At 46.8% G+C, this 13,591-nt stretch overlaps 1 long non-coding RNA gene across 1 annotated transcript in view; it reads left to right on the forward strand.

Annotated features, from left to right (window-relative positions):
• Positions 1–13,591, forward strand: part of LOC133211546 (uncharacterized) — a 48,981-nt gene that overhangs the window by 14,785 nt on the left and 20,605 nt on the right. The gene's annotated exons all lie outside the window — the stretch shown is intronic.

Consider the following 13,591-nt stretch of genomic DNA (forward strand, 5'->3'; position numbering starts at 1 on the left):
CCCATCCGCCTTCCCAAACCCAGCCGACCCCAGCCATCCTGCCAGCGCAGGCAGCGCTTGGGAAGGACGCTCCATGCACTCCCAAGCTCCGCTTGCATTTTAAGCTTCCCACATGGCTTCATTCCTGCCGGCTCCCATTGGCAGCGGCCATCCCCGCTGCGTTCCCGGCCCGGGTGTTGGCAGGCTGTGAGTACAGCCCTACCACACACAGCCTGCACGTTGTGCACAGGCAGCTGCCTTGTTCCTGGCCCTGGGTTTCATGCGAGACGTGCTGACATGCTGGGAACAGCCTGCCTGCCTCTGCTGCCCTGCATGGGATGGGGGGGGGGGCTGATGGGGCAGGGGGCTTTTGGGGTGAAAGACCTGTTTTTAGGCAGGCTTGTGTGGCCGCTGCAATGGGTTGGGGAGGATGGCGTGTTAGTTTTTATTGTGTTTTGGATGTTTGTGCTGCACAGCTCCTGAGGCTTTTATTGCATCCTGGTAGGGATGTTTTGGGGTGTGTGTTATTGAAGTCCAAGCGGACTCAATGAAGAGCTTGGTGATAAAAGCAGGGAGCTGAAGTAGGGCAGATCTCAGCTCAGACCTTGGAAATAAATCACCATTATTCAATTCCAAGGAAAAACCACTCTGCAGGAGGGTATAAAAGGCTCATTTTGGTGCCATTTTGGGTGCCGAGGGTGCCTGCTGGGCACTTGGGAGGGTTGGCTTAAACTGATCCACATCCCATCCGGGACTGCTGTCCCTTGGGGACATTCGCTCCTTGCAGTCTCCTCTGCGGGCACGAGCAGTCCCAGGGGGAGCTGTGGGAAGGCAAATGCGTTTTCCCTCCCCCTCTGCTAATAAAACTGGGTGCAGCTTTAGCTGGCGCTGATTTGAACTTCCCTCAAACCAGGAAACTCGCGTCCAGGCTGGAGGAAAATGGAAGGAAATTCCCTTGCTCATGTTGAAAGAGCCACGCTTATTAGCTAGTGAGTAAGGAAAGTGCTGCTTTAATTCCAGTTTACATACGGAAACAACCTTATTTGAGGTGTGTGTCAGGATGGTCACTGCTCATTCTGTGCCTGAGCGTTTCAGTGTCTTCATGCCAAGCGCTGGTTTTGATGGTAATGATTTCTGAGCGCTTAAAGGTGTCTCTTGCCTGGTGTGACAGGTTTTGGTGGCCCTGTACGGCTGCATCTGATGCCTGCCATACCTCAAAATGACAGTGATGGAAGAGGGATGAGTTTTAGCAAGGAAAAAGGGAACGTATCTGGAATTCACCACAGTCTGCCCTGAAAGAAACCTTGATAACCCAGATATATCTTATTTGTGCAAGCACATGCTGAGCTGGTTGGCATATGCTGGTGCTTCATGTGCCTGCAGTGCCTACAGCAGGTCTGCTCGGCCTCAGCAAGCGTGTTTTGGCAAGCAGGTGATGATTCATGGGGCTGGGGAGGGCAGTGCATCTATTTCAGCCCTCACAAAGCTACCTATCACTCCGTAATTAACCGGGGCTCGGGTTTTGCCTTGCACAATAGGAGTGTTTCAGAGCAGGGCTCTCACCGAGGTCTAGCTGTTATCCTCAGCTCTGCAGATGGGATGTGCTCAGAGAGCTGCACCCGTCCCCAGGGGAACGGAACCATACCTGTGCATTCAGCACCCGCTTTGTCAAGCTCATTAGAGGGCCATTGTCACTGGTGCAAGGGCTGTCTCTTCACCTCATTAACCATTCTTTTCAGCTCTCTGCCCAGCATAAAGCTCCTTGACGAGCTAAGGGTGAACCCTGGCTTTGTATCTGAGGGTCTGACCCAGGAGGGTGGTTTGCAGCACGGAGGATGGGGATGAGTGCTTTCCCCTTCGTAAAATAAGAAAGAGGAGTTTTAGCAATGGGATTACCATTTGAAGCAAAATCTTCACCGTTTTTTTGCCACCTGGAAGCAGAAATTCCAAGCTGAGCACAGCGTGTAGCTGAACTAGAGCAAAAAGCTTTCACTTTAAGACATGGAGACAGCCCCCAAATACTCCAAGCAGGAGCTCTTGGAACAGAGAAGCTCACCCCCAAAATAGGTAGTGTCAGTGTGGAAAAAGGAGGGCTCCAGATGAGCCAATGGGCCTTTCAGGGTGAGGACATTTATGTCTATGCCAAAACAAGAATTGGATGGGGTCCTGACCTGTCATTAGGTGAGGCTTTTCCTCTTGCTGTGGGTGTGCATGACATCCTAAAGCAGCACACAGAGAATCCCTTAGGTATTCCTCTGCATCCTGGTGATAAGAAGATACACTATTCCAGTTGTTACCATTATTGGAAGTATTTCAGTACTGCTGCCTTCAGTGATGCAGGTTATTTCGAGTGCGGGGTGAGCTATGGTTTGGATTGACTGTCCTTCAAGTGTCAAAGTGTTCTGTACAGGGAAGCTGAAGATGCCAGTCATTGTGAGAAATCTTTGTAAAATGGCCTTGAAACTGAAGCTACTTATCCCTGCGGAGGCAAATGATGTGAATGGCTCATCTGAATTTAATGTATATCTCAATCAGCCCACCAAGGAGAAGATTAAGCATTTGAAGTGACATGTGATGTGCCATAACTCCTGTATCACGTCAGGAATTTGGGATAGGAATTAGACTGAAATGCTCCCCAGGATATTCAGCATTATGGTGGAGGGGCACAGATGCAGTGCATGGTGTAGGTAGCTGCTTTATTCCTGGATGCCTTTCTGGTGCTGTGACCGTACTGCGTTCAGCACCAGTTGCAATGTGTTACATGGGAGGGATGCTCTGAGCCTCCTGCAGTGCATAGACCCTCAGCCCTTGCAACAGAGCACATACAAAACTCCATCCCAGGCTTGGAGTGAGGGGAAAATTGCCTCAGATTTCGGGTGGGTGTCGCAAGCCTGCTCCCATGGTGCTGTCCTTACTCAGCAGAGGATGTGCTGCAGGCTGTGCTCAAACCCCTGTTTTCACCTTTAAGCGGCATTTTCCTTTCCTCAATAGCCCTGAACAGTAGTTGTGTCATCTTTGCATGGGTTTGTCTATCCTAAGCTGAAAGTCAAAGCTTTGGATTTCATCTTTGGTCTCTGGAAACATGAAACATATTTCAGGGAAAACAGCTGTGTTCCCTTCCGTGGAGTTTCACAACGGATGAATCCTGCAAAATAAGGCTCGTATTGTTGTTGCAGTCACTGCTTGCTTTTGATACTTTCTTTTTATTTCCATGACGAGATTAAATTGTAGACGCTGCTCCTTCTCCTGGGAATAGTTTTAAGGCAGCTTTCTTCATAGACCTAAATTATTCACCACGAAGGATTTTCTTTTGCTGAGATGAGGATGAGTAGGTCGGATCTGGGACTGCTGTCGTGGTTTGGCACTCTTTGAAGCTCTTTGTCATGAATCATTAAAAAGGGATGCAATAACATGGCAAAACAGAGAACCAGCTCTTTGTGTAGGTGATCCAAGACTCACCTTTAGATATGCACAAAAAGATTAATCCTGCCTGTGGCTTTTTACATTGAGGATGTAGTAAGTTGTGTTTAATTTCCTACTGACTCATTTCCTTGCACGCTACAACTTACCATTGGTTTTCATGTACAAGTACAGTTTACACTTCATACCATTGACTTAATAGGCATCTGAGAATGGTTGTAGGTATTTATTTTGTGCTTAATCACCCAATGAGTTGGGTTTTTTTGCTATCCACTATGACACTTGCTATATTCCAGGGGGAATAATGCAAAGGAAAGAAAGGCAATTTGCTTGATGTGACTCATTCAGATTCCTGATAGTGCTGGCCAACGCTATGAGAAGCCTCCACTGTGTTGGGTGGGATGAGAGCTGCTTGGGACAGGGATGGAGATGGTGGCAGCCCTGTCCTTGTGCTCTCCCTTCCCCAGTTGCTTTTTAACTAAAAACTCAAGAAGGGACGCTGGGTTACTCCCTAGATGTGCAGTTAGAACATTACCCTGCTGAATAAAACAAGAGCAATTGGATGGAAAACTTCTCTTATCGCCCCAGGATTGGAAACAAATTGTGCTGTCCTGATTTGATCATCACATCGCTTTGTGTGGGTAGTTTAGAGAAATCTGTGGGTGCCAGCCCTTCAGATGAAGGGCTTTTGGGACAGAATAGGGTGTTACTGTATGTAATAAACTACAGGCAGCCTCTCTGTGTGCTATTAGCGCTTTTCAGAGAAGCAGCTCTGCTGCCAACCCATCCATATTCAAGAGGTCATGGAAACCGAAAAGTGAACCATAATATGTTTTATTTTAGAGAAGAATAGGACCAAATGAGATCAGCACCTGCATAGTTTCTAATCCGGTCCCAGGTGAACTCTTACAGAGATGGAGGGTTGTGGCAGCAAGACCCACATTCAGGCATGAGGAAACCCATTCCTGACACTTCCCATGTTTGCAGCTGGGCAGAGCTGGGCATAATTTCAAACCCTTCCAGGGGTGGCAGGAATGTGCTTCAGCATCTGCCTCAGGGACTTGGCATATCCACCTTCAGTGCTTGGACCTGAGTGATGAGAGTCCCGTGGGAGAGAGCATGGTCCTGCTGCTGGTACCCACATTGTACTGGTTTTATGTGCCTTCACTCAAGGAAAGGGTGATTGTGGGAGAGGGTTGTGGAAATGGAGAGGACAGTGATGCTTTGAGCTCTTTGTGATATAAGGGGCTGTTTGCCATGAATTACAGTGGCAGAAATTGTCTCCCTGGGCAGGAGGTGCAGTACCTGATGCAGCGGTGACAGTCCTCTGCCAGTGATGTGGTGGCTGGGAAACATCTGCAGCTCTTCAGGGTCTTTTGCAAAGCTCTGGAAGTCTGTGGCTTTTCTGTTGTCTTTTAGGAGGGCTTTTGCATCAAATATCAGGGCATAAAATGATGGAGAACATGCAAAATCATAGAAGCAGAGCCATGCAGTGATGTCAGGTCTACCTCACTGCTGCCCTCCCTGCCTGCTGCCTGCACTCCTCTCCTTGCAAGGGGTCTGTTCACATGTCCCCTACACTATGCACATCTCTCTATGGGCTTCCCACCTGCACCAAACCCCTTTGCAAGGCCACAGCATCTATGGGTGCCTACAGGGCTCTGCAGGGTTTCTCCCACCTCCTTAGTGCTTGCTGCAATGTGCAAAGAGCCCTTGCAAGCTTGATGAGGCCCTTTCTCCTGCAGACAGGATGGGAGCTCCCCCTCTCTGTTTTCGGATGGGCTGTGTGTCGGTAATGATGGGCATTTTTCATATGCTGATTTCCACCACCACCACTCCCCCTTTGGGATAGAAAACATATGTAATGTCTTTAAAAATAAGTAAAATGAATGACCTAACAATGCAGGCTTAGACTATTTGATGGAAGATTAGGTGGCTGCAATCAATCAGAGGGTTTTCTTCTGAGTAATAAATACGTTCATTATTTACTCCGATAGAAGTTTAATTACCATATCCTTGGGAGGGGGTATAGTTAAGCCTGGTTTTCCTAAGAAAATCAGCTCATTCTGGAAATCAACCAGCCAGCATTCTTGTGAGTAAACCAAGTGATGTTCCTGCTGGCACAGCCCCAGCCTGGCTGCAGTGGATGCTCCTCTCTCTGCATCCTCCACCTCCACCCATCCAAAGTGCTCTCTAACATTCCCCTTCTCAATTTAACCAGGCTGTGCTCCTCTTGCAGCAGTGGAACAGCCAGCAAGGACTTGGTGGAGAATGCTTTGTTGCTCTGGCTGGATTTGCTCACTTCTCACAGGTTTCCCACCTGGTTGCATGCTCAAATGTGGCTGTTTCATGTGTCCATCATGTGTGGTCTAGGTAAGCTGCACAAAAGCCTGGCCAAACGCTTCACAGCCCAGTTTGCCAGCAAATCCTCCCAAGTCCATCACTCCCTTAAAACAGCAGTTTGGCCAGGCATGCAGATCATCATATGGTGAGACTGGGAAAGCACACAGCAAGTGTCACTGTGCAGCATCCTGCTTGGCTGGTGCTGAGGGTGCCTGCACCAAGAGCTGAAGCACAGAAGGCTCACCTGGTCCTTTACTGCACTGTCATATCCATGAATAGGTAGAGCTGAGCTTTTTATTCCTTTTCTTCATAATCAAAACAACAAGGATGGCACATTGGAGAACTGATGCAGTGAAGAAGCACTTGTTTTTGGTGTTGAGCTTCAACACAAAATCAGCTAGAGAACAAGGCAGGGATGATGAAATCTATAACAATGCCATGTTTTGGCATTCAAGACAGTGTCGTGGGTCTGCACATCAGCAATAGGACTGGAAGAGGAACAGGGGGTGGCAAACTGGTGATGCTCTCTGCAGAACAGCCCTCCAAATTCAGGGCTTTGCTGCTTTCACTCTCAGGCACAAAAATATGTCCGGCTCATGGTTCTTTCCAAAGGCCTTTGGCAGCCTCTCCTGGCAGTTGGCTGTTTCTGAAAGGCAGGCAGTTGTTGCTAAAGTGATTTGGAAGCAGAAGTGGTGCTCTGGAGCCCTAATGCTGCAGGAGAGGATTAGTGCTGAGGTTGTCCCCATTGTGGATGGGGCTGGTTTTGTGTTAGCAGCTCATCTGTGGAAGGAGAAGCTGGGAGGCTTGTGGGTGTGCAGGGTCCTTCTTCCTTTCATCCCCTGTGCTGGAGCCTTGCTCTGTTACCAGGAAAACCATGGAGAGACTCAGTAGCCAGCACTTCGGGTACATGTTAAGGATTATCCAGGTATCCTTCCCATTCCTGAAAGATCTCCAGACCTATTTGGCTTGAAAAAGAACTGTCAAAGCAACTGAATTTTATAGAAGTGGTAGTGGATTTAAGGATGCTCTCCAAGATGAGAGTACTGAAGAGTTAATGTGAATTTCAGTCAAGAAGGCATTAAGAAGGGCAGAGGGAAAAGAGATTAGCTGACCTCTTGCCTTGCTCTGGAAAGTGAGACAATGAGTGAATATGATGAGATCAATGGAAAAATAAAAGGAAATGAGAAATCAAAGGAAATGCTGCTTTACAGGTTATTTCATATGGTGGATTGGGTAATTTTCCCTTCAAGGGATCAAATAGTCTCTTATAATTTTAACAGAGCTGGGTAACTCGTGACTGCAAAGGTGAAACCTGTGATAGAGGCTGAGCCCACGCAGGGGTTCAAAAGGAAACGATCCATTCCAGGTACAAGCAGTGGGATGCTACTGGATGCCCCCTCCCTTGGTGCTCTTCAGAAACCACGCAGAGCCACAGCATCTGACAAAGGGCGGCCTCCTGCAGTGTTCAAGGTCTGGGTTATTGGAGCTGTGAGTCCAGGCGCATCAGCTGCTCGATATCAGCATCTCGTAGATGCCTTCCTCCTTCAGGCCTGCTAACAAAACAGCATTGCGGATGCTCAGAACCAAGATAGAGGAAAGGATTTCATCCTTCCCTTTCAGCATTTCTGTAACACTTGTGGGGTCACAGTCCTCATGCCTTTAAATGCTTTCTGTGACTTCAGATTAGCTGTGGGCTTTGGTGAGTTGCTGAACCCAGGACAGCATCCTAACTAACTTGTCCTCAGAAGTACTTTCCATGAGGCCTCCTCCCCTGCAATAGCTGTGGTCCTCACATTTCTCCAGAGGCCAGATGTGGGTTTGTTTCCTTTTGTTTTAAAGCAGATTACTGTGCCCACTCCATAGCTCTGGGGCATTGCTGTGCATGTGTCCTACACTCCCACGGCTGCTTCTGCAGCCATCAAACCTCTGCCCAGCTGGAAATCAATGTGAAAAGTCTTTCACTGGAGGCTGATTTTGCCCTTGCCCCCATGTACATCCCCTGGCCTGAGGTCTCAACCACTGACTGGCAGTGGGTTAGTGCTGCCGGAGGCCAAAATGAATGATTTATCTTTGTGCTACTGTTATGGCTTCTCTAATTAACTCCTTCACCCTCATAAATTCTTTATTAGGATTTGTATCTCTGCTGCTTTGCACATGTTTGCTGCTGATAGCACCTAGATTAGGTGTAGTTTCCCTTCCAGGCCTCTCAGGGGGCTTTTCTTTCCCCCTAGCACTGACTTTGGCTGTGCCACGCAGCATCTCTTCCCCTTGCCATAGTGAGCTTCCCATAGATACGGCAGTTGACGACACAGGAGCCGCAGTCAGCAGTAAGAACGCCCCAACTTCAATGAGAGCCAGTTAAAGCTCCAAACCAGAAACTCCCTACAAACACAGAGAACAGCACAGAAAGCTTTTCACCAGCATTGCTCTCCGTGCCTGGGTGCCAGCAGAAAGGAGGCCAGCTCCAAAGAACCCCAGCCTTGCTCCACGCTCGGCTTCCAGCGCTTGAACGAGTTTTGTTTTGATACCTTATCCTTGGGTTATGCTGCTCTCTGTAATTGCATTTAGTGCCTGGCTTGGGAAAGGCTGTTCTGCTGCGCATGCAGCTGTGCCCCTGCTCCCCACAAGCCCACCCCTTGGCTCTGGAGCTGTCAGGTGGGCTGACTGCCTTGCAGGCTCCGTGTTTGCCAAGGAGACATTGGGATTGTTGGCTGCGTCTTCAAAGGTCTGCAGCGGCTCTTGATGTTCCTCACCGGAGCAAGGGCAGCGGAAGAAAGTCGCCTGGGAAACGCTCTCCGGAAGTGGAGATTGGATTCTTTAATGCTCTTGAATAGCAAAATACAGTGCCGAAGTATGAGAAGCAGCCCACACAGCCTGTAGACATGTTTGTACCCAAACAAACCCACGTTGTACCCAACGTGCTGGTTTCTGCAGCACAGAAATGCCTCCGAATAAGGTGTCGGGTAAGGCTGGATGCAGAAGAACCTAAGCCGGGATAGGTTTGACTTTCCCGCAACACCAGCTTGAGCTTTGTATCCATGGTTGTGCTGGTGGTCAGGAGGGTTACATCAGGAAAGAACACGGTTACTAATTTGACTCGTAAGTGTAGGACAGGGTGGCCTTGTTTCTCCTGAAGAAGCTCTTAAAATGGCCCAATTCAAGCTCAGTGATGGTTTCCCCCCTTCCTTTTACTCTCATAATTACATTCAAGGGTATTTGCAGTAACAATAAGCTTCTCAGAAATTCCTCTTTTTTCTTTGTGTAAACTTTGGATGCAGCAGACAGCTGAGGATATAGCACACCAGTGTCACTTTTAAAGCCTCTTATATTAACCTGTCCACTGCGTACAACTAACATCTGGATTTCCATTCATTCCTCTTTTTCATCCATGGCCTTATCTGTAATTTGCTCTGGTGTTACACTTGGAGGTGTGGCAGTGACTGATGAGACCAGGTTGGAAACGTGCTGTAATTGTTTTCTCGATGTCAAAACCCTGTTGTTTTAAGGTATAATTTGCGCCTCTGTCTGCACCAATCCATCTGCAGCTGAGGCATGATAAGACAAGTTGATCTTTAACATTCTTTATCTTTTGTTTTGTGCTGCTAGGAGACAATTGCCAGGGCGAGGCAGCTGGATCTTGCACATGGTCTTTCTCTAGCAAATGCAGCAGTGATGAACACTGGGACCAAATGTAAAGGATTCCCTGTCATTGTGGGGAAAACCAAGAAGAAACTGGTTTGCAGTAGTCTTTAGCTTAATGCCCTTTGCTTTAGCCTGGAAGGGCAAAGAGCAAATGTTTTCTGCAGTGAATGGGTGTTTCCTGTGCCTCAAACCTGTACAGAATCTATAACATTAAATATGAAATCAAGTCTGTAGACAGCCATAGTTCAAGCATTTATAGGGTTCCTATCTCCACAGTGGCCCAGGGAGCCCACACGGGATAGGGCAGGTATGTGGTTTAATGTCTTTAAGCTTAAAAAGCATCTTCCGTCTTTGGCTGATGGAGTTTGCTGGATGTGGGATTGATGGAGTATAGCACATCATTTAAGGAATGTCTTCAACAAAGTAAACCACATATCAGATCTTCAGGACATACAGGTTAGCACAACTCCATCATCGCTATGGAACATTCTGGTTCTGTTCAGGCCCTGGTTTTAACAAAGTCAGTGGCCAAATCTTGTGTCTTTCCCTTATTTGTTCAAGGCGCATGTTATAAATCATCCCTGATTTTGACCCATGAAGGAAAACGAACTTGACAAATCTCTTTCTCTATTTGTTTCTGCCAGACATTCTTTATGACAATGGGTAGGTTGCTGATAGCTCTGGCTTTTGTTGCCCAGGACCTGGTGGGTTTGACATATGTTCAGCCTGAGTCCATACAGATGCCTTTCCTTGGCTGTTTGCTTCTCATGTTAAGACTTGTGTAGTATAGTGAAGAATTTGATTTATTAAGAAATGCTTTATAATATAGTAAGACAGATGTCAGCAATGTTTAATAGCTCCATAAATCTTGCCTCTTGAGCACATTAAACGTGCAGGCATCTGAGGCATCACGAAGGCATCCTGCACCAAGGCAACACTTTAGTAACCTGGTGATGTGAGCAGTTCTAGCCATGTTCTTATGGAAATGAAGTTACATGATTGCACTGTCTCTTCTCCCCCAAAATAACTGTTTAAACTTGATATCTATTTCCAGCTAGGCTTGAGAGGGTTTATAGCATGCAGACAGTTTCTGACAGGCTGCAAGTGATGGTGCTGGTCACCTGGATGTGCCTGATGTTCTCTGTGGCATGTGGGAGATGGGAAAGGTCTGAAATCGATGTTTAACACTGCTGTGCTCTGCCTGTGAGTATTCACCTCCACAGGAGTCTGAAGTACCGCCTGTGGCCCTGCCCGGAGCGTTCCCTTACAGAGATGGGGGCTGCAAGGGCTAAATAAAGCCCTAAGGACCTTTTCAGCATTCATTTATGCTTTCCTGCCCTACAGAAAAGCTTTCTCCTTCTATTCCCAGGGTGGTGTCACTGTGCTTGTCTGTCTTTGCTTGTCTTCCCCTGTCACTGACAGGTTCCCAAAGCTCCTGGGGCTGTTTCCAGCCCGCAGGATGCTCAAGAGCCAGGGCCCTGGGCTGGGAGCACAGAGCCTCAGGACGTGCTCAGCTTGAGGGACAGCCCCAGGCAATGGCTTCTTATCCACAGCAGCCCAGTGTGGAAGTCATGTGCTGTCCTCTCATCTTGTTCTCCTCATCTGTAAATCAGCAGTGCCAGTTTGCTTCCAGAAGTAGGTGGAGGGTTAATGACTTCAAGCAAAGATTGTAAACTATTATATATATATATATAAAATTCAATATAATTATTCAGAATTAACATAAATCTTCCTTGTGCTAGTAAATATTTGTTTTCCAAGGTGTAGACTCACAAAACTCTAATATTAAGCATATATATAAACATATATGTAAATATACATGCATATATATAAAAACATATATATGTTTAATATTAGAGTTTCTTTCTAATATGCCTGAGTTTCTTTCCCAGTGAAAAACAAGGTGCATGGAGACAGGGAGGCAAAGGTGACATGTCCCTATGCGGGGCTGGGGGATGCTCCTGGATCCTGTACTATGGGCTTGTGGGGAAAGAGTCACACAACTGGCTGTTCTAAAAAACTCTTTGTGGGTTTTAAAGGCTTTGAAATGATTTGAACAGGGAGAAATGTGCATCATCAATGTAATAGCCCCAATAAGCATCCTTTTGCCCTCTTGGCATGCTGGAGTTATGGGTGCTATGGGTCTGCTCCCATGAAATGCAGCAGAGGCAGCTCATGTTTGCAGGGCTGCGGGGCAGGCACTAGCTAAAGGGAAAACCTAGTGAGGGTCATGGGGAGATGTGCTGGCCCTAGGGCCTGGTGCGTGCTGACAGGCATAATACATCTCTTTCTGTTTCAGGTTGAGTGGGACTGGCCCCACATCTCTATTTCCATGTCTCTAACACAACCTCATCCAGCTTTTGCATTTTGTCCCACTGCCAAGTGCTATGTAAACCACTGCAGTGGCTGCCATTAATCACCAGAGCCTTTTCCTGGGCTGCACTGTGCCTCCTTATAGGCTGTAACCTCCTTATCATTCACACATAATCTTGTTACGGCTTTATACCTACTTGCATGATCCACTTATCAGCCAATAAATCTGAACAAGACCAAATAGTGGGTAAGGTGCTGGGTCCTGGTATTGATTTCCCAGGCACTATCCTGGGCTGTGTCACTAAGGCAGTTTCTAAGCCTATTTTTGCTGCGATGCTTAAAGCAAACATGTTCACCCCAGCTCTCCCCCCATGAACAGGGTTTACATTTATTCCCCAGCCATTACTACTTGCTGTTTTCACCTTGAGACATTTCCTGCACAACCACCCTCCTTGCGTACGTTGTTGTGTGGGTAATAAACCACTCTGCCCTCTCCTTGAGCCCTGTGGGTGCAGGCAGAGTGGTCAGAGCAATTGGAATTCCAGATCTGTTTCTGAGTCTTCCTGCTTTCCTTTGCTTTGATGTATATATACATATGTATGTACATAAATATATATATATTTGTGCTGGATTTCAAGCTAATGGTAGGATTTTAGGAGAAAGCTGAGTTTGAATCTATGGTTTTAAATATCCAGATTAGGGAGTGCTCTCCATCACCTTGGTCAATGTGTTCATGCCATGGGATCAAAAGGAATCCCCCCAAAAATCAGGCAACTTCAAATCAGAGTTTCCTGTGGGTTGTAGGTGAGCTGGCAGCTAAGATTTAAAAGGCAGATGACAAAGTTCATTGCAGTAGTTTTGAAATATGGACCTATAAATCCCCAATTTTCTCCATGTGCAGCCAAGCATGTCCCTGTCTGTTTATTTTGCTGAATTTAAGTGGATCAATTTTAAGGAGGTTGGATTGATATTTTTTTTTCCAGTGGAATTTAATTCAACATAAACCCTCCTACTTACCGTTTTGTTCATATTTCCTCTGGATGCTTGTGCAAGGAAAGGTTGGGAGCAGTCAGAAAATACTGGGAGCAAAATAAATGTTCTCTAATCTCACTTCAAGCCCGGACTGAAATGTTATTAGTGTTTTTGGGTTTGTCTGGATTAGTTTCTTAAGAAGCTGGAGCTGAGCAGATCTAAATAGACTATTAATTTAATAAAACACAACCTCTCCAGGGACCGAGCCAAGCGAGTATTACATTGCTTTGCTTTTCTCCCATGCACACACAGGCTTCTGGGGTAGATGCATCCCTTCTTTAATCAGGGAATGATGTGAGCAGAGCTGTGAGCACCAGTCGTGTTGGCTCCACATGGCAGCAACGGGTGATGCACACCTTCAGTCTCTCTTCCTCCTCCTCGCCATGCTCCTTGCTGCATGTTTGGTTTAAGAAATGTGGGCTGGAAACAGCTAATGCCTTATTGCCTCTACCACAATGTCAGTTTGAATCTTAGCTTATGGTGATAACTATGATTACCCTTTTCAACCAGAGTAATGCCTTTGTTCCCCTAAAATCTGCTGTCTTATACTTCTACCCAGTGAGGAGATGCTGATATGGAAAAAGGATGTTTTTCTGGGGTGTTTGATTAGGGAAAGGGGACTCATTTATTCTTGTTTCTTGTAATACAAGAATGGGCATGGGGCACACAAAGACAATCTTATTTTAATTGGAAAGATTTGGTTTAGCTTTGTACCTGGTGCATAAATAACTGAGATAAATCATGGCCACAAACATATAATTGGGTTGGAAATAGACCTGAGAAGACGGGGTTACTGGTTATCACTAACATTGGTCCAGATTAAAGCTCCACAAATTGTTCAGTGAATGATGGCTGGATGCTG

The sequence above is a fragment of the Neopsephotus bourkii genome, unplaced genomic scaffold (assembly GCF_033783945.1).
Source record: "Neopsephotus bourkii isolate Nb327-2 ecotype Australia unplaced genomic scaffold, CSIRO-AGI_Nbou_v1 NB_620, whole genome shotgun sequence".
Classification (NCBI taxonomy): Eukaryota; Metazoa; Chordata; class Aves; order Psittaciformes; family Psittacidae; genus Neopsephotus; species Neopsephotus bourkii.